Source organism: Heterodontus francisci, chromosome 31 (genome assembly GCF_036365525.1).
Source record: "Heterodontus francisci isolate sHetFra1 chromosome 31, sHetFra1.hap1, whole genome shotgun sequence".
Classification (NCBI taxonomy): domain Eukaryota; kingdom Metazoa; phylum Chordata; class Chondrichthyes; order Heterodontiformes; family Heterodontidae; genus Heterodontus; species Heterodontus francisci.
In genome coordinates this window covers 48357001-48378696 of record NC_090401.1, presented here as the reverse complement: position 1 = coordinate 48378696, position 21696 = coordinate 48357001, and the positions used below count along the sequence as shown (strand labels likewise).

Here is a 21696-nt window from a genome sequence, read left to right as displayed (position 1 = left end):
GCTTCAGTATCTGAGGAGTCACAAATGGTGCTGAACATTGTGCAATCATCAGTGAACATCCTGACCTCTGACCTTATGATTGAAGGAAAGTCATTGATGAAGCAGCTGAAGATGGTTGGGCCTAGGACACTGCCCTCAGGAACTCCTACAGTGGAGTCCTGGAGCTAAGATGATTGACCTCCAACAACCGCAATCATCTTCCTTTGCGCTAGGTATGACTCTAACCAGCGGAGAGTTTTCCCCCTGATTCCCATTGACTTCAGCTTTTCTAGGGCTCCTTGATGCCGTATTCAGTCAAATGCTGCCTTGATGTCCAGGGCAGTCACACTCACCTCTGGAGTTCAGCTCGTTTGTCCATGTTTGAACCAAGGCTGTAATGAGGTCAGGAGCTGAGTGGCCCTGGCAGAACCCAAACTGAGCATCATTGAGCAGGTTATTGCTGTGCAAGTGCTGCTTGGTAGCACTGTCAATGACACCTTCCATCACTTTATTGATGATTGAGAGTAGACTGATGGGGCGGTAGTTGGCCGGGTTGGTTTTGTCTTGCTTTTTTGTGGACAGGACATACCTGGGGCAATTTTCCACATCGCTGGGTAGATGCCAGTGTTGTAGCTGTACTGGAACAGCTTGGCTAGGGGCGTGGCAAGTTCTGGACCACAGGTCTTCAGTACTATTGCCGGAATGTTGTCAGGGCCCATAGCCTTTACAATATCCAGTGCCTTCAGTCGTTTGTTGATATCACGTGGAGTGAATCGAATTGGCTGATGTCTAGCATCTGTGATGCTGGGGACTTGAGGAAGCTGAGATGGATCATCAACTCGGCATTTCTGGCTGAAGATTGTTGCAAGTGCTTCAGCCTTGTCTTTTGCACTGATTTGTTGGGCTCCCCCGTTATTGAGGATGGGGATATTTGTGGAGCCACCTCCTCCAGTTAGTTGTTTAATTTTCCACCACGATTCACGGATGGATGTGGCAGGACTGCAGAGTTTAGATCTGATTCATTGGTTATGGGGTCGCTTAGCTCTGTCTATCGCATGCTGCTTACGCAGTTTGGCATGCAAGTAGTCCTGGGTTGTAGCTTCACCAGGTTGACACCTCATTTTGAGGTACGCCTGGTGCTGATCCTGGCATGCCCTCCTGCACTCTTATTGAACCAAGGTTGGTCTTCTGGCTTGATGGTAATGGTAGAGTAGGGGATATGCCGGGCCATGAGGTTACAGATTGTGGTTGAGTACAGTTCTGCTGCTGCTGTTGGCCCACAGCGCCTCATGGATGCCCAGTTTTGCATTGCTAGATCTGTTCGAAATCTATCACATTTAGCACGGTGGTAGTGCCACACAATACAATGGAGGGTATCCTCAATGTGAAGGCGGGACTGTGCGGTGGTCACGGTGCAGTATGTCTACTCTTCAAACGTAGACCAGAGGCAGCAGCATTTTGACCTAATGATGACATTTTTGCATTGTACACTCCATTGCAATGTATCATCTCTGCTTTGTAACATAACAGCTTATCTCAGAGATCTGATTGACAAGCACAGATCTGGAAGTTATATTCATTTAGTTGTGTAGGTTTTTTTAATGCAACCTGTGTAACTCAAGAAAACTGTAGAGGAGCTGTCTGCAAAAACCCTTTGCAACTCAACAACCAAAACTGTTCATGAGCAGAAGAGACCAACAAGTGTCTTTAATCTAATTCTGCTCTCGTCCCATTGTCTGTACACAGCTGATGGTTTGCCACCGCATCACCACTTTCCACCCATCATTGCTGCATGGGATATAGGTGACACACTGTTCCCATTTCTTACAGACATAGCCACCGCCCCCGCCAACCAAGGGAAAGTGAGGTGCCCTTTCTAACAGTTCTTTCTAATAGATTTGGTCATTCTCATGTGAACTATGTCTTGACAAAGACACGCAACCTTGGGGTTTTCTGTTTAACAAATGGGTGCTAGTTTGTATTGTGCTGTGAAACCAACATCTTTACTTCCTTTAAACAGCAGTGGATAGATACCCCAAAGACTCGCTGAGCTCCCTCGTCAGTCACTTGAGCCCTTACACGCCAAGGTGTTCCAGTGTGCCAGGCTTTATCCTCTGTTTGTGCTGGGGCAGCAGTCTTCGCCATCACTGTGCTAGGGAAGAGAGAAAAATGAGGGAGCATCCCTACTCCTGATTGATATCCAGTATTACTTCCTGGACAGCGTGCGTGTGAACATGATGGGCTCACCTCAGACCCTCCACTATCAAGTAACCTTAGACATCACCGTCTAAACGGTGATGTGGGCGGCACAGTGGCGCAGTGGTTAGCACCGCAGCCTCACAGCTCCAGGGACCCGGGTTCGATTCCGGGTACTGCCTGTGTGGAGTTTGCAAGTTCTCCCTGTGTCTGCGTGGGTTTTCTCCGGGTGCTCCGGTTTCCTCCCACAAGCCAAAAGACTTGCAGGTTGATAGGTAAATTGGCCATTATAAATTGTCACTAGTATAGGTAGGTGGTAGGGAAATATAGGGACAGGTGGGGATGTTTGGTAGGAATATGGGATTAGTGTAGGATTAGAATAAATGGGTGGTTGATGTTCGGCACAGACTCGGTGGGCCGAAGGGCCTGTTTCAGTGCTGTATCTCTAATCTAATCTAATCTAAACTCTCACTTGAAGAGTCACAGACCTGAAATGTTAACTCTGCTGCTCTCTCCACAGATACTGCCAGAACTGCTGAGTATTTCCAGCACTTTGTTTTTATTTCAGATTTACAGCATCCACAGTATTTTGCTTTTATTTCCTTGGATTGACTTCTGGGCTAAGCTATCAGGAAAATAGTTTGGAACCATGGAGTCACATGCCTGAGAGAGTCAGTGCCTGCAGGAAAGGCAGGGAAAAGGGATTTTTAAAAAAATCAGACGTTGCAAATATGCACAGTATCTGACAGGAAAATAATTCAGATTTTTAAATAGTTTTCTGCATTTTATTTCTGGTGTGTTGATGGCTGTCCATCTGGAGAGCAAGGGACTTCCCTGAGTTGTAAAGTGACCTGCCACAGAATGGCTTTGGTAAGTAGCTTGTGTATAGTGTAGCCAATGTGATGGTTTCAACTTGTCATTTTTGTAGCCGTCCTTTTAATGTTTTTAAATGGAAAAAAAAACAAGTGTGTCATGTCTATTCCTATGTGATTTTTCCCTGGTGCTTTTCTCATTAAGGGAGAGATGCCTTAACGTGCTGGGGTTGCTCATTAATTGCCTCACCAGACATGACATTTTTAAACCTTGAATAAAATTACAATCATGCCCTCCTCTGTTGCTTTGCTGTCAGTTGTTAGTGAGGTGGTTTGAGTTTGTAAGTTATAAGATTTTGCTGGACTGAAGTTTTTTATTTTTAAAAGTATATTTTATTTGGATTGCTTGGATCAGTACCAGGGTGCAAGATTCTGCTGCTGTGATAAGGGAGTTGGGTTTAGCAGTGCAAGCGCTAAAAGATGGCTTAGTCTGCCAGAATCCGAACTAAAATGAGCACCAGCATACAAAGTGACACATCTTTGACATAAGATGAAGACTGTATAGATTTAAATAGTTCACACCAGAGAACGGTGTGCATGGGGGGCTGACTGTCTAGGGTGAGCCTGGGTACAGTCAGCATCAGCATTCCAAAACATTTCAAGTACAAGAGGAATAAAGGAAAAAAAGTGAACTCGCATTTTTATAGAACCTTTCACAACCTTAGGGTGTCACAAAGCACTTTACAGCTAATGAAGTACTTCGGAAGTGTTGTCACTGTTGGAATGCATGAACTGTGGCGGCTAATTTGCACACAGCAAGACAAATGAGCAGATAATCTGTTGTAGTGATGTTGGTTGAGGAATAACTATTGGCCAGGACACTGGGAAGAACTCCCATGCTTCTCTTCGAAATAGTGCCATGGGATCAGTGATGTCCACCTGAGAGGGCAGATGAGACCTTGATTTAATTCCTCATCAGAAAGAGTACAGCAAGTGGCAGAGATGTGACGGGGTGAATAGCTTCCTTCTATGCTGTAAAGTTTTATAATTCTAAACAACTCATGACAAATCGTTACCAATTATCAGTTTGAGTAAACTGAAGAATCTGGGGATCGATGGAAATTGGTTCTCAGGCCTCATCACCATACTCCTGACTGGTCACCCCTCCACAGACAGCTGACCAACCAGAGATCAATGTCATGCCATCTGCCTTGCCAGCAGAAGCCTTCCTGTGATTGTGATTACTATAATGCAATAGGCATTACACCCATAATTCCCAGACATTTTATACATCTGACCAAATAAGAGCTTCACTAATTTAGCACTGGAACCAATGCCTGCACAGATTGGCTATAGGTTCCTACTGCTAAATTGCCATGCTTTTCCCCCTTTTAACATCCAAAGAGTGAGAACAATGCATACCAATTTGTACCACAATATGAAAGTTTCATTTCTAAAAATCAAAATGTTGCAGATGCTGGGAATCTGAAATAGAATCAAAGTGCTGGAAATACTCAGGTCAGGCAGCATCTGTGGAAACAGAAGCAGAGTTAACATTTCTGGTCTGTGACCCTTTATCAGTATGTTCTGATGAAAGGTCACAGAGCTGAAATGTTAACTCTGCTTCGCTCTCCACAGATGCTGCCTGACCTGAGTATTTCCAGCACTTTGCATTTTAATATGCAATAAAAACATTCTACTTGATGACCTCTGGAGTTTCACTGTGCACATACTTGCAACTCATCCAGAATATTAATATCTTATCCTATACTGTTCCCTGGTGGTTGCCACTAGCTCCCTGTGTTCGGGCTTGGAGCTAGAAATATGATAATGGGACGCTGCTCTGCACCTTATAAGAAACCCATGTAAACGGCCAAGCTGTAACTTCAGAATGGGTAGAAACCTCGAGAGTTGGCAACAACTTGCATTTGTTGAACGTCTTTGATATGGGAAAAGTAACCCAAGGGGCTTCACAGGCAGACAAAAAGATGAACCCAGAGCCCAAGGAGTAAAAGTTCGGAGCAGTGACCACAAATTTTTTCAAAGAGATAAGTTTTAAAGAGCGTCTAAAGGGTGTGAGAGAGTTGAGAGACAGAGATTTAGGGAACGTATTCCAGAACTTAGGGCCCAGGCAGCCTGAAGGCACAGCCGCCAATGGTAGAGCAATGAAAATTCCTTCCAATCTTCTCCCCTTTTGAAAAAGACTCTTACTGGGGTACAAGTGCTCACCGCATTTCAATACCTCATCCAATTAATTGACGGTTATAAATGTTGTCACCATAATGAGTGTCAGCTTTTCAGTGATGGAAGGTATTATAGCGAGCCCAATATGTTGGTACCCAGTGCTGTCAAATGCACACTTTCCAGCAGGGATCAATGGCAATTGGAAGTGGAAATGCTGACTGAGTTAAGTGCTGCACAGTGCAGAAGTCTTTCTGTCCTTGCTGTGGTTAGTTAATTCAGTACATGCCAGCCATCAAACTTAGAACATACAGAAATGACGGATAGAAATGAGGGAAGGTTGAGTCTGTCCCATACAGTGGTGTTCCAATTTTGTATCATGGCGAACAATCCCTCTAGGCTGCGCAGCAGTCCAGAACTTACCATGCACAAGAAGCGGTCTATTTAAGATGTATGCATATGTGGTAATCTTAAAGGGACCACGCAGTGCAATAAACAGGCTGTGCTCAGCAAAGGGAAGTTAGAGAGCATTGATCAAGAACCCAATGCTCCCACCCACCAGCAGCCATGGGATCTCATGGGAGAGGCAGAAAATCAGCACATCTGTATGGTAACACCAAATCATGCAATGGATGTATCCATTAAGCGATCAGGACACTAATAGGTTAATAGAGTTAATATTGTGATAGCAGAAATAAAGACAAGAAATGCTGGAAATACTCAGCAGGTCTGGCAGCATCTGTGGAGAGAGAAGCAGAGTTAACGTTTCAGGTCAATGACCCTTCTTCAGAACTGGCAAATATTAGAAATGTCAAAGGTTATAAGCAAGTAAAGCGGGGGTGGGGCAAGAGATAACAAAGGAGAAGGCATAGATAGGACAAGGTCACAGAATAGCTGACCAGAAGGTCATGGAGCAAAGGCAAACAATATGTTAATGGTGTGTTGAAAGACAAAGCATTAGTACAGACAGATAGGGTGTTAACGGACTGAAAATTCGAACAGCAGCAAGTGAGAGCAGATATTGCTCTCTGCTATTTGCACTTAATTAAGATTTTTCACTTAGAAAATACAAAAAAGTATAAATACCTGTACAGCCATTCTCATCCCAATGCTCTTTGGTTGTTCCAAAATACGGAAATAAAAGCTGACAGAGAAATAATGCGCTGAGGTTTTGGGAGGAAACCCTTGGTTGGAATGGTTCAGCACAGCACTTGTTTATAATGCTGAAGATTTTCCATCCTGTGTATTCTCACTGCACAACCAAACTCAGTTCTGTGTGTTGGTGGTCCAAGTAAAGTTGTACATATTCCTGGAGGATCCATCGCATGACCTCCTGCTTCCAATATCCCCACCGGCCCCCACCCCCACCCCCACCCCCACCATCCCAGCATTGGTTGCCCGACATATCCAACGTCACCGCATGCCACCCTCTCACAGCAATTGAAAATGACTGTCTGTCCTAAATGGATGACTTTTGACTATCAGCCAAACAGCCTCTTCCCACATCTGCAATATTCTTTTATAACTAAGTAACAGAAATGTCCAAAGCAAATGGGGAAAAAATTATTTAATGCCCTATGATTTTTCTCCTGGTTTGTCTTGTGGATTAACCTACAATTCTTGGAGACTGCAGGTCAATCCTGAAGGGTTAGCAACCCTTGCCCCAATATTTTGTCCTACAGATGAGTGGGATATGAATTCATGTCCATAGTTCCTCACATGCCTGTAAATCAAATGCACAATGTCACCAAGAGAACTGGATTGAAAAGTTAAGTTAGTCTCAACTACCCCCGCATAATTCTCTGGCTACTGGCCTGACAGAGAAGTGGGAGTATCGAATAATTTTCCACAATTTCATTAACAGCAAAGCATAGTTTCCTACATTACAAATGCAACTACACTGCAAAGGTGTTTAATTGGCTGTAAAGTGATTTGAGATGTCTGGTGGTCGTGAAAGGCACAATATAAATGCAAGTCTTTTTTCATTTTCTTTCATAGCCAAGTATATTTTGGCATGTATAGTACAGTGTTGCCTGACATTTTTGGGTCACCAGATTGTTTATTATTTCAATTGTAAGATCCTTGATTTCAAATCACTCCACCATCTTGCCCCTCCCTAACTCTGTAACCTCCTCTAATCTCAGAGTCCACCCAGATATGTCCTTTGTGCATCCCCAGTTTTAATTCCTCCAGCATTGGCAGCCATGCCTTCAGCTACCTCAGCCCTAAGCTCAGGAATTTCCTCCCTTAACCTTTCTGCTCCTCTACCCCTACACGGCCTTCCTTAATGGCCCCTGGCACCCACTGCTCCCTGGGCTTGCTTACTGATCCCTGACCATCGCCACTCCCCAGCCTCGCTTACTGTGCTTTGCCCTCGGCTCTCACAGCTCCCCGCCCTTGGTCACTGGGTTGTTGACGATGATGGCAGGCAGGGAGAGGGGAACAGCATGGGAGTGGGGGGGTGGCAGGATGGCATGAGGTGGGGTGAGGGGGGAACTGCTGGTGGAGAGGGCGGGAGGTATGGTATGTGGGGGAGATGGCATGGAGGGGAGATATTGCATGGGAGGAGGAGGAGGGTGTAGGGAGATGGCATTGTGGGGGGGAGAACGCATGGGAGAGGGATGGAGGGGGATGGCATGGGAGGGGGGCTGGAATGGCCTTGGAGGGATAGAATGGGGTGGGGATTGGAGGGATGGGATGGGGATGGCATAAGAAGAATGGGTTGAATGAGGGATGAAAGGAATGGTATGGTATGGCATGAGAGGGATTGGATGGGAAGGATGGAATGGCATAGGATGAGGATTTAATGAAGTACTGTTGCAATGAAGATACTGATTTCACTGCAAATGTTTTGCAGGACTCTGCTCGGGCTCCTTAAAACCTATCACTTTGAACAGGCTTTTGGTCATCTGTCCTAATAATTCCTTATGCCACTGGGTGTCAAATTTTATCTGATAAGGCTGTGAAGCGTTTTGGGACATTTTACTGTGCAAACGTTGCTGTATAAATGCAAGTTGTTGTTGTAATTTGTAGCCCCGAAATTTTGCCAACTGCGAGGCAACCACCTTTTCAGAGTCATCGCTCTTCCAAGCCGGAAGGTGGCGCTGCAGCGGACAGTGGGGCTGAGGTGTGTCAGCTCAGGGTTAGTTCTTGCCGATTGGAAGGCTCGTCGGTCGATCGCCCTATAAAAGGGCGAGTCCGGCGCTGCTTTGTCTTTTCGTCCGGTGGAATCAATGGAGTTGGTGCAGTGAGAGGGAGGGGACGCTCTTTGGGGAATGAACAAGTGAGTGAGTGAGTGAGTGAGTGAGTGAGGTAGGTAGGGGTGGGCGGGCGGGCAGCGCTCTGCTTTTGGGAATCCCTGTTTAATTTTCGCCCTTGTGGGGATGGGACCTTTGGTGGTTGCGGCTTGTGTCGGTTGCCTGGAGGCTAGCCGCACGCGGGGTGGGGGAGGGGAGAGGAGAGAGGCCACGTGCTGGGAATGAATGGGATTTGTGGCCATCGTGGCAGTGTCTTTAGTCACAGTCACTCCATCCTCCTTTTTGATTATTCTTTTTAAAAAATTGTTATTTTGCCTTGTGAAGCAGTTTTCTTTCCAAAGTGGTTCAAACCACATGTGATCCTGCTGCTGGTGAATATTCTGGATACTGCAGATTCAGCCAGTTTCCTGCTATGAATCTGCTTTTTACAACACGGTGGCAGGCCATTCGGCCCATCTGATCCATGCTGATGTTAATGTTCCACGTGGGCCTCCTTCCACCCCTTTAAGTCTCGCCCTAACCTATTCCACGTGTTTATCATGCTTCCTCTTAAATGGCTGACGAAATTTAATGCAGGGAAATATGAACTTGCGTTTTGATAGGAAGACTGAGAGGTAATATAAAATAAATGGGGGTGCAGGAACATAGAAACCTGGGCTATGTCACCACAGATCATTGACAGTGGTTAAAAAAAGCAAGATGGGATGGTGGTCTTTAATAGAGGCATTGAATACAGAAGTAAAGAAGTTGTGATGAACATTTATAAAACTGGTTCAGCCTCAACTGTAATAGTGTCCAATTCTGGGTTCTGCACTTTAGGAAGGATCTAAAGACTTTAGAGATGGTGCAGAAAATATTTGAGAATAGTTCCAGGGATGAGGGACTTAAGGTACATGGACAGATTAGAGAAGGTTTGATAGATGTGCTCAAAATCTTTGAGGGGGTCTGGACAAAGTTGAGAGAAACCTCACATTGATGGACACTGATCATGAATGGTCAAATGACTGATTTCAGTGAGGGGTTGGGATCTGGAATGCACCGCCTGAGCATGTGGTGGAGACAGATTTAATCGTGGCTTTCAAAAGGCAGTTTTATAAGCACCTGAAGGAAGAAAATGGGCAGGGGAGTGGAACTAGCTAATCCGCTCTTGCAGAGAGCCGACTGGGCCAAATGGTGGTTTCCCGTGCTGTAAATGCTCTGTAAAATATATCCATGCTAGTCGTTACCTTGGGTAATTAGATCCACATTTTCAGTCATAGAATCGTTAGTGCCATCTCCCCATAACCATTCCTCCCTTTCACATAACTGTTTAATTCCCTTTTGAATGCTTCAATTGAACCTGCCTCCACCATGTTCTTAGGCAGCACATTCCTGACCTTATCCACTCACATGAAAAGCCTTTGAAAAGGTTTTTCCTGATTTCCCTTTTGCATTTGTTAGTGACTCTTATTTATGGCCCCTGGCTTTGTATTCCCCAGAAGCAGAAATATTTTCTCTACATCTGCCCTATTAAATCCCTTCATAGACTTCTCTGAGGTCATTTCTCCCCTAGAGGGATGCAAAGGAACCTCGACCCAAGTCTGAATGCTGGACCCGGAAGCCCGGCCTGCACCCGACACGTGCTGTCTGATCCCTTCGGGGTTAGGTTGGGTATCAGACCTTTACTCATTTACTGATGTAAAGGCCAGGTCGAACTTCTGGGTCCGGGATTAAAGTCCAGGACAGTAACCTTAAAGAAATTTCTGTGGTGGAAATGGGACTGGTATTAGATTACATGTGTGATGCCTACATATATCAACAAGCTGTATGCTCATGTTACTTTCCTCAGTACAATGGAATCTTCTCTAATCTGTATGTGGTGGACCCTGGCATCCAATCCTGACACTGGCAGTTACACTTAATGAGGTAAAATTTTATTTTATCATAGCTGTAAATGATCTACCTGGCTCGCATTTCCTCCTTGAGCTAGTTTAGATCGAATAAACTTAATATTGGGCATCCAGCTAGGTTATTTTTCCTGCTTGATTCCTGTAGTCTTATTCCATGACATTGCTGAATGTGTAAGCCCCCCTCAGCCTTTGGGTGGTTTCTGTATTCCCAGCTGGACAAAGCCAAATGTCCTGTTTCTGTGCTAACAAGCCGATGCCAATGTTTCTGCTCCATGTGAGCTGAAATAGACAGCAGATTGTGGCTGCTGAGTAGTTTTCCTTCCAACTTGCTTAACCTGTGGTCTGGTTACAGACCTTCCTAACCGCACTGTTGGTGTGGCTACACTCCAAGGACTACTGCGGTTAAAGAAGGCAGCTCAACACCACCTTCTCATGGGCGATTAGATGCCCACATCCCAAGAACGAATAAAAAGTGTAAAGTAGCTGCTTGGGATCTCTTGGTGTAATATATTTGTGTGTAGACTTCCGTTGGTTGCATCAATATTTGGGCAAGCTTTTCTTGAATAATTGAAACATTTTCAATTTCTATTTTTCAGATTCTTGTAAAGGTTCATTAGATTCTATCTGCATGCAAACCACTGGAGTCCAGGAGCGTCCGTGGAAATGACGCTGAGCGTTTTACAGTAGGTTGTGGTCTGAGAATGATTGGATGTGAAATGATCAAAAAGAGCATTAATATATATTTGCAAACAGATTTAATTATAATTCTTTTTATTTGTTACAAAGTATATAAGGTCTTTTATGAACCATTAATCTTATTGCAAATAAAATCCAGCAATGTACTTGAGTTCCCTGTGAGATGCAGTGAGGTTGCTCTCGTCTGGTTCTGATTGTGTGGCATATGGAAGTGCAGGCCTTTGGGTCTATGATGTGCAGTCCCATTCCATGATGTTGGAGAGCAAGCATGTTCTTGGTCTTTAGGCTGGAGAGGGTGGGTGGCATCCTTTTTATATTTGTAGACCATTTCAGTATGTATATAATGACTGAGGAGATAAACCATGTAGGATGCAGTTACTCATGAAAGAACATGATTGAAGATTGTGGGAATGGGCGAGTTTGAGAACAGCATGATATAGACAGCGTTTTGGGGTGATTTGTGGCTAAAGTTCAATCTGATTTGCTTAGATGAACTGTGCTTGTTTTGCAGTAAGACTGGATTCCATCCATCCTGAATAGGGAAGAGGCTGAAAACCAGGAATCCTGGGGCCAGAGACTTTGGGAGAGGTGAATTTTTTTTTTATGCCTCATTTGTCAGATAGAAAACCCAACGTGGGTATCCAGCGAGGTTGCTCTCGTCTGGCTCTGTCCATGTGGCATATGGGAGCGTAGACCTTTGGTCTGTGACGTACAGTCCTATTCCATGCCGTTGGAGAGTAAGCTTGTCCCCGGCTTTCAGCTGGTGAGGACAGCATCCTGTATATTCCTAGACCTTCACAGTCTGTGCAATGACTGGGGAGATAAACCATGCAGGATACAACCTAATTCTATCCGTTTTGGAAGTTTAAAGGCTGAAAATGCAGTGAAACAATTAGCATCTGTGGAGTGAACTGACAGTTAACTTATCACTGCCACTGCTGGGCACCACATTGGGAAAGACATCTATTCCTTGGAGTGGTTACCTGAGAGATCTAGAGTGACACGAGTCATGAACTTCAGTTATGTGGAGTGACTGGCGAAACTGGGTTTGCTAACTTCAGAGCAGAGGGCATGGGGAGATTTAATAGGTGTTCAAAATATGAAGGCTGATTCAATAGTAAATTTCAAAAGGGAATTGGTTAAATACTTCAAATGAGAAAATTTGCAGGGCTGTGGGGAAAGGGCAGAGGGGTGGAAATAATTGAATTGTTCTTTCAAAGAACTAGCATGATGGGCTCATGTTGTATGATTCTACAATTTGGACTGCAGGCTGCAAATCTGAAACTTTGCTCCATGGATGCATGATTGGAAGCACACAGCAGCCCAGTCTTCTGATTTTAGTTTTGGGGAGTAAACTTATTGGATGTGTGGGACTTCAGAAGCAACTTGTTGGAAGTTGCAAGTGGTATGCAAAAGGGGCATAGTTGCAGTTTCTGCTGGAACTATTCAGAATATCTTCATATTGCAGTGTGGTCATTATGTCCATTCTAGGTAAGGTGATTAGTTGGATATAGTGTGCACGTTCTGCTGTCTAAAGGTGATGACTGCAGTTGATTTCTGTTTTGTGGATCTGTTTGCAATACCAGTTTTAGAACTAAGTGTAGGGAAGTAGCAGTCTCTGTGAATAGATGTTGCCATGGCTAGTTTGTACCTCCAGTCAGACACCACTAGGACTAAGCATAAAGTCTAGTCAGAGGCCTCAGTGCCTCTCCGAAGGAGGCATTCTGCACATCAGTCCTCTAATGAGCACATGATGTCTGCATTAGTCACTGTACTTTCAAGTAGTAATCCATTACTTGTAAAGCACTGAGGTGCAACAGATATGATCAGATGCTCTAAACTCCCAATGTGGCTCTGCTTATGAGCTAATGTGAATCTGGAAGACTGGATAGTTGTGTGGAAATTGGAACACGTAGCCCACTATCTTGTTAAACTGAAGTTCATATGGAAAGTGTAGAAACAGGAGTAGGCCATTCTGATTTAATATGCTGCTTTTTGTGGGAATTCCACAATTCTACACTGAAAATGTTTTTCCTAACAATTCATGAATGGCCTGACTGATTTTAAGGTAGTTTCTTTGTAGGTTCCCCTAGTACACCAGTGGAGAACACTTCTCTATTTCTCCCATCAGTCCCTTTCAAAATCCTAACAATCTCAAATCGCCCCTAACCTTCCATACAGGGAATGGATGTCTAGTTTATGTAATCTCATAAAAGTAGGGTTATATTCCCCAGTGGTTAGCAGGTGAATGTTGCCTGGGTCACTTAAGTGAGTCATTTGAGGGATATTAGTGCTCAAAGCAGCATCCATGTGGTGGTTTCTGGGGGAATCTGACCTAGTCTTGACAGCTTTGTGTGGGGAGGGTGGTGGAAGAGTTCCAGATTTCACACTGAAGTATTCATCTCGCTTCTTGCAGGGGAGAACATTTGTTGAAGATGGCCGAGTCATTGTGAATTGGTGAGTTTAAGTTTGAAAGAAGTTCTTGAACAGTTGGACGTTAAATGATAGAGAAGAATGTTACTTATACATTGATCTAATTATAGTCCTATTTGTGATAAAAATCTGTAAGGTGGTTTTCTGATGAATAGTTATTCTTGCAAATAAAATCCAGCAGTGGACTGGTCTTCTCAAGGGAAATGTTCCAACGTGGATATCCAGCGAAGTTGCTCTCGTCTGGCTCTGTCCGTGTGGCATATGGGAGCGTAGACCTTTGGTCTATGACGTATAGTCCCATTCCATGACGTTGGAGAGTAAGCAGGTCCCCGGCCTTCGAGCTGGTGAGGGTGGCATCCTGTATATTCCTAGACCTTCTCAGTATGTGTATGATGACTGAGGAGATAAACCATGCAGGATACAGTTACTCATGAAAGAATAAAAGCAAAATACTGCAGATGCTGGAAATCTGAAACGAAAACAAGAAATGCTGGATTCATTCAGCAGGTCTGGCAGCATCTGTGGAAAGAGAAGCAGAGTTAATGTTTCGGGTCAGTGACCCTTCTTCGGAACTGACAAATATTAGAAAAGTCACAGATTATAAACAAGTGAGGTGGGGGTTGGGCAAGAGATAACAAAGGAGAAGGTGCAGATTGGACCAGGCCACATAGCTGACCAAAAGGTCACGGAGCAAAGGCAAACAATATGTTAATGGTGTGTTGAAAGACAAAGCATTAGTACAGATTAGGTGTGAATATACTGAATATTGAACAGCAGCAAGTGCAAACCTGAAGAAAAACAACCTGAAAAAAACAGTGGGTAAGCAAGAATCATGAAAGAACATGATTTAAGGCTGTGGGAATGGGTGAGTGAGAACAGGATGATCTAACCAGAATTTTGGGATCTGTGGCTAAAGTTCAATCTGATTTGCTTTTGATGTGCTTGTTCCACAGTAAGACTGGTTACTGTCCATCCTGAATGGGGAGAAGGCTGAAAACCAGATGCACATGGGAGAGGTGAATTTTATTTCTTGCCTAATACGTAGGAAGCGCAAAATCCAACGTGGGTATCCAGCGAGGTTGCTCTCGTCTGGCTCTGCCCATGTGGCATATGGGAGCGTAGACCTTTGGTCTGTGACGTACAGTCCTATTCCATGCCGTTGGAGAGTAAGCTTGTCCCCGGCTTTCAGCTGGTGAGGACAGCATCCTGTATATTCCTAGACCTTCGCAGTCTGTGCAATGACTGAGGAGATAAACCATGCAGGATACAATGAATAGAGTCCAGAATCTTTTCTCAACCATCTTCAGCTGTGCAATGAGTTGTCAAGTAACTTTTTCTACATTGTCAGTTCTTCATCAGTCCTGATGAAAAGTAAATCAGTATACATTTCACTGGCCTAGACTGTGGTTCTTGTGTACAACCTGAGATTCCTAATATTCTGGCAACTTATCCCTATTTGTGTTTACTTGCTGGTTCATCAAATTTACTTGTGTTCAGAGTGCACAGATTTTAAAAAAAAATGTTGTTTGACTTGCAGAAAGACCTTGTATTTATATATTGCCTTTCACAAATTTAGCATGGACCCACAAACAAGTGACCAGAAATATTCTGTTTTGTTGAGGGATAAATATTGAGTCGGACATTGGGGAAAATTCCCTTACTCTTCAAAATAGTGCCATTGGATCTTTGCATCTGCCTGAGGTGAAAATAGGGCCTCTTTACAGTCTTCACCTGAAAGCACTCCTTCAGTACAGCACCAGAGTGTAAACTTAGATTTTGTGCTCCAGTCTTGAACCCTCATCCTTCTGACCATGAGGCAAGAGTGCTACTATTACTGAATACATCCTACAATTAGGACATCTGAGATGTGGTAGTGCCAGCAACTTGAGATATTTGCAAAATAATGGAGCAATGATTTAACCTTTGTGGCACTTGAGTGCTGCCTTCTGGATGAAGATAGTAAAGAGGTCCTATTTGCCATCAGTGGTGGCTATTTCAGCGTTTGTGTTTTTGAGGCCTTTGGAAAGATGTTTAGATAGTTACATTCATTTTGATCTTCTTTGCCAGTCTAATGTAATTTCTGTTTCTTTCAGATACCATTGGTGTTGCTTTCCAGTTGGAACAAGACTGCTGTGTCCTAACTTTGAGTTTCAGATGAGTTCCCTTTGGGTTGAGATGCATTTGATTTTGTTCAATATTGCAGCTACACGTACCTTGGAAATATCGAGAATGTATTTGTTCCATTTGCAGAGTTGAACTAAATGTTCTTTGAAATTCCACTTGCTTATACTAAATCAAACTTTGGTTGTATATATGTCAGTTGATTTTGTTTTACATCTTTAAATAAAGTTAAACTGCAAACTGATCAGTTTCCTATTCATTTTGCATTGCAACTATTTCTATCTTAACTTTTCTCAGCTTCCTCCTGGATTAACTCCATTATGTTGAATTACACTTCAAAAGGCCTTGACCTGAGATTGTGAAAGGTGCTATATGAATACAAATTATCTTATTGGGATTTTTACACAATTTGTGCTGGCTTTGAACAAGGGATATCAAGTTTCAAATTATTAATTGATGCTTTTCGTGGAAGTGTTCCATGCTTTGGTAGTATGCATCAGAAGGTTATGGATTCAATTTCCACTTGGGACTGGTGTAAAATCTAGGTTGACAACTCCAGTACATTTATTGAGGGAGTGCTGCAGTGTCACAGGTGCCATCTTCCCTCAGTGTATGCAAAGAGTGGGGAAGCTGTCCCTGGTATCCTGGGCAATAGTAGCCCTCAACTGACATTGTGGCAGTGTCATTGGAAGATAATAGAATGTCCTGAGGCACTTTACTGGTGATTATAACAATGACACTGATCCACAGAAGTGATGGACCATATGGCCAAAAGGCTTAGTCGGAGTGGTGGGTTTTGAGGAAAGTGAGTTAGAGAGGCATAGGGAGTGAATTCCTGAGCTGAAAGCCTAGGCAACCTTTTTTTTTTAACCTGAATAGACTTGAAAAAGAAAATGCCTAAAATTAAAACTTGAACAGCCAGATTTAAAAAAAAAAATTTAAAGGCATATGCATACCTTAAGAGTAAATTTATTGAGAATCAAAGGAAAGTTGTGCATTGCTGTAAAAAGTCATTTGCTTCAACTTCTGATGCTTAAAAGAATTTACTACTGAATTTATTGTAATTTCATTTGGTATATGGGTTGGTCAAAAATCCAATTTTCACATCCCAGGAATAACGAGATACATTATAAACACAAGATGCATTGACTCGAATCCATTTTAATGCATTTTCAGAAAGTAAAAATCATTGGCACAAAGTTTAAATATTTACATTTTCAACCTTGTAGGAATTATTCAGAATTGGTGGCTTTTCTAGTGACCCAACAAAACTTCAGTCCCAGTCCAATGGTGATAGGATTTGTGCTGGGTGATCTTGGGAATTGGATACATGCTAAACTTAAATTTAACCCTTCCACCTACTCTGGGCTACCCACTTTTAAAGAGTTCAGTTGCAGCATTGATAACCATCAATATCTCTTAAGAAGCCTTTAGTCTATTTCATTGCCGATCTGACTTCCTTATAGGAAGCAACTGGTGTCAAAGCTCAATACAATGCACCTGGAGCCTAAAATGTCAAAAAACCTTTATTTTTAGAATAAGACACTAATTGGATGGTAAAATCTACCCAGTTGATATTTTTGCATGTTTTCAATTTAATACAGTAATTTCCACTTATGATTTACAGTAGTGTTTAACCACTATTTGAACAAGTTGAGTTTTAAAATTCAAGATATAAGGGTAAATACAATATATACATATGCAGTTAAACTAGTTTTTGAATTAATTAATGCAATCTGGGAGAAAGTCTTCCTTTGCAAAGAAAGACTTGCATGTACATAGCATCTTTTACAACCACTGGACATCTCAAATTATCACAGCCAATGAAGTATATTTAAAGTGTAGTTACTGTTGTAATGTAGGAGACATGGTAGCCAAGAATTTGGCTAGACCAAATAGCAAAGTGATAATGACCTGAAAATATACTTTTGTGATGCCGATTGAGGGATAAATATTGGCCAGGACCCCTGCTCTTCGAAATAGTGCCATGGGACCTTTTACATCCACCTGAGCAAGCAGATGGAGCCTTGGTTTAAGACGGCACCTCCAACAGCTCCCTCAGTGCTGCACTACAGCATCGGCCTTGACTTTTGCACTTGACCCCAGAACTTTGTGTTTTAGGGGGCAAGAGTGCTGCCAACTGAGCCACAGCTAACACTAAATTGCTCGGCAGGTTGAATTACACACAGGGAAAGAAAGAATGAGTCCTATAAAGCAATACTCATTTTTCTGTTTCAAAGTACAATTGTAAAGTAGCCCGATAGTAGAAACCTCAATCAATAAATGTTACAGCACCATTACAAATCACTGATATAACTATTAAACAAGGACTGCAAATGAGATGTTAAAGAGCCACTTGCAGTTATGGAGCTGTGGGTTTCTGACCCCTGGCCTGGGTAGTTGAGAACATTTATACCAACAGTGGAGCAATTAAAATCGGGGATGCTCAAAAAAGGCCAGAATTAGATGAGTGCAAATATTTCTGTGGGTTGTGGGCCTTCAGAAGATTAGAGGTAGGGGCAAAGCCATGGAGGGATTTGAAAACAAGAATGAAAATTTTAAAATCAAGTCTTTGCTTGATCAGAAGCCAATTTAGGTCAGCAAGTACTAGGGTGATAGGTGAATGGGACTTGGTGCGAGTTAGGACACAGGCAGCTGAGTTCTTTTTTATTGGTTTTAGGGGGGATGTGGGCATCGCTGGCATTTGTTGCCCAAACCTAATTGCCCTTGAGAAGGTGGTGGTGAGCTGCCTTCTGGAACCACAGCAGTCCATTTGGTGCAAGTACACCCACAGTGCTGCTAGGGGAGGAGTTCCAGGATTTTGATCCAGTGACAGTGAAGGAACAGTGCTACAAATCAGGATGGTGTATGGCTTGGAAGAGAACTTGCAGATGGTCATGTTCCCATGCGTCTGCTGCCCTTGTCCTAGGTGGTAGAGGTCGCAAGTTTGGAAGGTGCTGTTGAAGGAGGTGTGGTGAGTTGCTGCAGTGCATCTTGTATATGGTACACACTGCTGCCACTGGTGGTGGATGGACTGAATGTTTAAGGTGGTGGATTGGGTTCTAATCATGCAGGCTGTTTTGTCCTGGATGGCATCAAGCTTCTTGTTGTTGGAACCGCACCCATCCAGGCAAGTGGAGAGTATTCCATCACACTCCTAACTTGTGCCTTGTAGATGGTGGACAGGCTTTGGGGAGTCAGGAGGTGAGTTAGTCGCTGCAAAGTTCCCAGCCTCTGACCTGCTCTTGCAGCCACAGTACTTGTATGGCTAGTCCAGTTCAGTTTCTGGTCAATAGTAACCCCCAGTATGTTGATAGTGGGGGATTCAGCGATGGTAATGCCATTGAATGTCAAGGCGAGATGGTTAGATGCTCTTTTGTTGGGAGATCGTCATTGCCTGGATGACCGCAAGTTTATGGAGGGTAGAACATAGGACAACAGCCAAGAGTGCATTGGAATAGTCAAGTCTAGAGGTAACAAAGGCATGAATGAGGGTTTCAGCTGTAAATGAGCTGAGGCAGGGTTGAAGTCAGGCAATGTTAGGGAGGTTAAATAGGCAGTCTTAGTGATGGTGCGAATATGATCAGAAGTTCATCTCGGGGTCAAATATGACACCAAGGTTGCTAAGAGTCTGGTTTAGTCTCAGATTGTCGCCAGGGAGATGGATGGAGTTGTTAGCTAGGGAATGGAGTTTGGAGCTGGGACCAAAAACAATAGCTTCCTAGTCTTTCCAATATTTAATTGGAGGAAATATCTGCTCATCCAGTACTGGATGTCAGATGAGCAGTCTGATAATTTAGCAACAGTGGAGGCGTTGAGAGAGGTGGTGGTGAGGTAGAGCTGGGTGTTGTCGGCATACCTGTGAAAACTAACCCTGTGCTTTCAGATAATGTCACTGAGGGGAGCGTGTAGATGAGAACTAGGAGGGAGCGAAGGATAGAACCTTGGGGGACACCAGAAGTAACAGGTCACTATCACATTGCTATTTTGTGGGAGCTTGCTGTGTGCAAATTGGCTGCTGTGATTCTTACATTACAACAGTGGCAATTTGTCCTGCAGATGTGAAAAGTGATATATAAATGTAAGTCTTTCTGGATGAAGAAATGCTTCCTAATTTCTCTCCTGAATGGCCTGTCTCTTATTTTAAGGTCTTGTCCCCCTCCTTATCCTTTACTCTCAAATAATCCCAATCGATATTTGGGTACTTAAAGTCCCCCAATATCACCACTCTATTTCTTGCACATCTCTGTGATTTCCCTACAGATTTGCTCTGCTATCTCTCTCTCACTATTTGGAGGCCTATCGAATGCTCCTAAGTAACGTGATCATATCCTTTTTGCTCCTCAACTCTAACCAAATGGATTCTGTCCTTGCCCCTTTCAAGGGCTTCCTTCCCTTCCAGCGCTGCAATGTCTTCCCTAATCAGTACTGGCACCCCACCTCCCTTTTTCCATCTCAATCTTTTCTGAACACTTTGTATCCTTGTATATTAAGTGCCCAATCCTTGACTATTTTAAGCCACGTTTCCGTTATTGTCACTACATCATATTCTCATTCTGCTATTTGTGCTTGTAGCTCATCAACCTTATTCAACACACTTTATGCGTTTACACACATGCATTGTAATCCTGTCTTTGCATTCCTCGTAGTCCTTCTCAGTCCACTCCCATCTAATGTGGAACTACTCCCTTCTCTAGTACTGTCTAACACTCTCATTCTGACCCCACCTAATACTTTGCTATTTCCTACTCTAGTGCCAGCTGTCTCTTCCAATTCTCTGTGCACCTTATTGTTCGTCTCTTGTATTATCCCACACCCCTTCCAAGTTTGTTTAAACCCTCCCCAATAGCACTAGCAAATTGCCCTGCAAGGAAATTTGTCCCTACCTATTTTTTTCTCCCACCTCAGATGTGCTTGCTGCAGCTAATTGTAAAACAACAACTTGCATTTATATAGTGCCTTTAAAGTAGTAAAATGCCCCAAGGGGCTTCACAGGAGCATGATCAGGCAAGGTTTAACACTGAGCCACTGGCGACATTAGGACAAGGGGTGGGGGTGGGGAGAGGGATCAAGACTAGGTAGATGAAGCAAACCAGGGGGTAGAGTCAAGGCAGGAGAGCGGAATAGTAATATGGGAAATGAAGGTCAGAAAATGGCAGGGAGGGACAGAGAGAAAAAAACCTAAGAACACACCAATAGTCAAGACTAGATATGCAAAGATAACAAAAAGACATAACCAAAGGCTCTGTATCTGAATGCACATAGCATTCATAACAAATTAGATGAACTGATAGCGTACATTGAAATAAATAAATATGATCTGATAGCCATTAAAGAGACGTGGTTGCAGGATGACAAGGATTGGGTCCTCAATATTGAGGGGTATATGATATTCAAGAAGAATAGGAAGCTAGGTAAAGGTGAAGGGGTACCACTGTTAATCAAGGATGGCATTGGTGCAATAGTTAGAGATGAACGTGGTTTAGGAGATCAGGATGTAGAATCAGTTTGGGTGGAGATGAGGAATAGTGGGAGTGGTCTACTGGCCCCCTAACAGTAACCACAATGTAGGACACTGAAGTATACAAGAAGAAATATTGGGTGCGTGTGATAAAGGTACGGCAATAAGCATGCATGATTTTAATCTACATATAAACTGGAAAAATCAGATTGGCAATAGTAGCCTGGATGAGGAGTTCATAGAATGCTTTTGAGATAGTTTCTTAGAGCAGCACATTCTGGAACCAACCAGAGAACAGGTTATATTAGACTTGGTATTGTGTAATGTGACAGGATTAATTAATGACCTCAGAGTAAAGGCACCTCTAGGTAGCAGCGACCACAATATGATTGAATTTCACATCCAGTTTGAAAGAGAGAAGAGTGGGTCTAAGACTAGTATTTTGAATTTAAATAAGGCCAACTATGTGGGCATGAAAGCTGAGCTAGCTAAAGTGAGCTGGGTTACTAGACTAGGAGATAGATCAATAGAGAAGCAGTGGCAGACATTTAAGCGGATATTTCAGAATGCTCAGGATGACTATATTCCTACTAGAAAGAAAAATTCAAAAGGGGAAGACCCACCATCTGTGGTTAAATAAAGAATGTCATGCAGGGCCCCACCTGCCAAGA

General features: G+C 43.3%; 1 long non-coding RNA gene and 4 other non-coding genes across 6 annotated transcripts; all 5 read left to right on the top strand.

Moving 5' to 3' along the window:
* The first annotated feature begins 8386 nt into the window (after positions 1–8386).
* LOC137347238 (uncharacterized) lies at positions 8387–15808 on the top strand. 2 transcript variants are annotated; one of them, XR_010968911.1, is made up of 7 exons: positions 8387–8451; positions 10254–10330; positions 10911–10997; positions 11522–11598; positions 13427–13467; positions 14397–14459; positions 15537–15808. It is a non-coding gene; the product is annotated as an uncharacterized lncRNA (long non-coding RNA). The 2 variants fall into 2 exon arrangements; XR_010968912.1 differs by having other exon boundaries at positions 10911–11001.
* LOC137347359 (small nucleolar RNA SNORA73 family) lies at positions 11166–11387 on the top strand. Its single transcript, XR_010968940.1, has one exon. It is a non-coding gene; the product is annotated as a small nucleolar RNA SNORA73 family (small nucleolar RNA).
* Positions 11639–11853, top strand: LOC137347357 (small nucleolar RNA SNORA73 family). The gene has a single exon (XR_010968939.1). It is a non-coding gene; the product is annotated as a small nucleolar RNA SNORA73 family (small nucleolar RNA).
* Positions 13652–13869, top strand: LOC137347355 (small nucleolar RNA SNORA73 family). The gene has a single exon (XR_010968937.1). It is a non-coding gene; the product is annotated as a small nucleolar RNA SNORA73 family (small nucleolar RNA).
* LOC137347356 (small nucleolar RNA SNORA73 family) lies at positions 14501–14715 on the top strand. Its single transcript, XR_010968938.1, has one exon. It is a non-coding gene; the product is annotated as a small nucleolar RNA SNORA73 family (small nucleolar RNA).
* Positions 15809–21696: the final 5888 nt, after the last annotated feature.